Source organism: Chelonoidis abingdonii, chromosome 3, assembly GCF_003597395.2.
Source record: "Chelonoidis abingdonii isolate Lonesome George chromosome 3, CheloAbing_2.0, whole genome shotgun sequence".
NCBI classification, from domain to species: domain Eukaryota; kingdom Metazoa; phylum Chordata; order Testudines; family Testudinidae; genus Chelonoidis; species Chelonoidis abingdonii.
In genome coordinates, this window is record NC_133771.1 from 164,120,487 (window position 1) to 164,123,358 (window position 2,872).

Genomic DNA, 2,872 nt, shown 5'->3' on the forward strand with positions numbered 1-2,872 from the left:
CCCCCCCCCCCCCCCGAGCACTGCTTTACCGCGTTATATCCAAATTCATGTTATATCACAGGGGTCGGCAATCTTTCAGAAGTGGTGTGCGGAATCTTCATTTATTCACTCTAATTTAAGGTTTTGCGTGCCAGTGATACATTTTAACGTTTTTAGAAGGTCTCTTTCTATAAGTCTATAATATATAACTAAACAATTGCTGTATGTCAAGTAAATAAAGTTTTAAAATGTTTAAGAAGCTTCATTTATAATTAATTTAAAACAGAGACCCCCGGACTGGTGGCCAGGACCTGGGAAGTGTGAGTGCCACTGAAAATCAGCTCGCGTGCTGCCTTCGGTACCTGTGCCGTAGGTTGCCTACCCCTGCTGTAAACTCTTCAGGTACCCAGCCAACTATGTAGTAAGACTATCCCTGCTGTGTACAATGGACTCCAATATCTTTTAGGGCCCCAAGGTGTAATAAAAATATTTTGTCATCATCATCCACCCCTGGATTTGGCTCTGTGGTTCCAAGGAATCTAAACATTTCGGTTTTGTTGCTTTGACCAAACATGCTTCCCTTCAGGCAGAAAGCCTAACAGACTTTTGCTGCCACAGATAGGATATGAATTCAAATACTGACAAGATGAATGATGTATGCATGACTTAGAGCAGATTTTTCCCAGCCTCCTCTTACCTCCCTCCTCACTCTGTACATTTTTAAGAGAGCAAACTCTGTCTCAGATCCACAGAGCAAACTGTGAGCTGTGGCAGTCCACTCTCCCTACATGCGTGGACCACATCCTCCCTGATTGAATTGGCCCTGTCAACGCTGGTTCTCCACTTGTAAGCATAAATATACTGACGCATGAAGAGAAGGGCGTTACCTTACATCTGTAATTTTCACTCCATGCATCTGAAGAAGTTTTTAAGGTGCCACTGAACTCCTCGTTGTTTTAGTACTAAGAATCAAGACCTGGGTTTAATTCATTGCTCCGCCTCAGTCTTACCCTAGAACAGGGATCAGCAACCTTTGGCACATCCCTTGGCCCATGCCGCTTCCCAAAGCCGCCACTGACCTGAGATAGCAAACCGCGGCCAGTGGGAGCTGTGATCGGCCAAACCTGCGGACACAGCAAGTAAACAAACTGGCCTCACCTGCTAGGGGCTTACCGTGGTGGACTACGTGCCAAAGGTTGCCGATCCCTGTCCTAGGACCCAGGAGCCAGCCACTCTATATATTCATATCTCATTTTCCTTATTTAGAAAATAGGGACAAAAGCTCACCCTCCTTACAGGGGAGATGTGAAGCCAGATGCTCAAGGAGTGCTTGGAGATCCTCAGACAAACAGTGCTTGAAAAGAAAAAAGGTTCATGAAAAAGGGAATATTCAGAAAGGAACAGTGTTAACATCAGTTCATTCTGGAAGAACGAGGCTGTGCAAAAACTAATATTTAGCTCGTGTTTTCAAAAAAATTCCTTTAAAACAATTTTTCCGTAGCTGTCCTGCAGTCTTCTCAAGCCGACCACCACAACACAAGACTAGGGCATCAGCAACAGAAAATAAAACTAAGGCTGGTGTGAAACTGACTGGTTTAGTCTTGTTCATTGGTTGTTTCAGATCTGAACTAATAGTATAAAGAGTAAGAGACTTTTAAAGTTGTTTTGGCCTTAACCAAAGGTATCTTTAGAAAACAGAAGTAACGGCCTGCCAATACTGCTTTGAACAGCAAATATAGACAGGGGTTAAGCTCATGGGTGCTGGACCAATTTTTATAGTGGGGGTACTGAAAGCCATTGAACAAAACTGTAAATCCTGTATGTCATGGAAACCACCTCAAGTCAACGGGTGCTGCGACACCCACTACTTTCCGCACCTACAGTTAAGCGTCATGCGAGTCCACATTCTTCCTACCAAGGCGGCGGTTTCACGTTGCCAGTGTGTACGCAGGGACAAGGAGCCAACCCCGGCCTGGGACGGACACCAGGAAAGTGCCTAGAGAACTGAGCCCAATAACCCAACGTCTACCGCCCCGGCTACGAGGCAGGAGAGACAGGTCGGTCAGCGAAGGGGGTGGGCCTGGGAGCCCCCTGCAGGGCCGTGACATGCTGGGCGGGGGGTCACCCGCCAGCCCTGCTCAGCAGGGAGGGCTGTAGGGGGAAGTTATCAGAGGCGCCGAGCCGCAGCACCAGGACTGTCCCGGCTGCCTTGTCCCTCTCGTGCCCCTACAGCGCGGGCCCGAGGAAGGGCTCACTCGGGGCACGGTGCCCCCGCCTCAGGGCTGGGTATCTCAAGGCAGTGCCCGAGCTCTCTAGGCACCCACCCGCCTGCGGCCCGGCCCGGCCCCGCCCCAGCAGAGCCTCCGGCCCGGGCGGCAGAGCACTGGGGGGAACCAGCGCCAGCAGGAACCGAGAGCCCGGCTCCAGGAAGCCAGTGCAAGGGGAGCTCGAGCGGCCCCAGCCGCAGAAGCTCCCGCAGCTCAGGGTAGCCTTACCCGGCCCAGCGCAGCGCTCTCCCCCAGCCGCATCTACAGCACCCGGCTCCGCACCACTCCGAGTTCAGCGAGCCTGTTTACCCAGCCCCGGCAAAACCCGACCCAGCTCTGCTCCCATTGGCTCCTCCGCGTTCCCTTTCCGAACGCGGAGTTAGGATTAGCGCCGTCTCTGATTAGCCGAGTCGGCTGTCGCTCAACGCCTGCTCTTCCCACCCCGAAGCCTCTCCTCCAATGGAGAGGAGGGGTGTTGAGGACCAGCCAATGGGAAGGCGTCGTGCGGAGTGGGCGGAGTTCCTTATTTCTCCCCCTGGTGTCTGGGTTAATATGGGGCGTGCTAGTGGTTACGCTCCGGGGCTGTATAGGTGCAGTTTCCCCGATCTAGGGCAGCTTCGGAGTCT

The 2,872-nt window shown here is 51.9% G+C and overlaps 1 protein-coding gene across 1 annotated transcript in view; it reads right to left on the reverse strand.

The window, feature by feature from the left end:
• Positions 1–2,584, reverse strand: part of PSEN2 (presenilin 2) — a 33,225-nt gene extending 30,641 nt beyond the window's left edge. Inside the window, exons 1-2 of the mRNA XM_032798217.2 lie at positions 2,475–2,584; positions 1,267–1,333 (exon numbers count right to left, since the gene is read on the reverse strand). The gene's annotated coding sequence lies outside the window, so the exon portion shown is untranslated. The remainder of the gene's footprint in view (positions 1–1,266; positions 1,334–2,474) is intronic.
• Between the last annotated feature and the right edge of the window lie 288 nt (positions 2,585–2,872).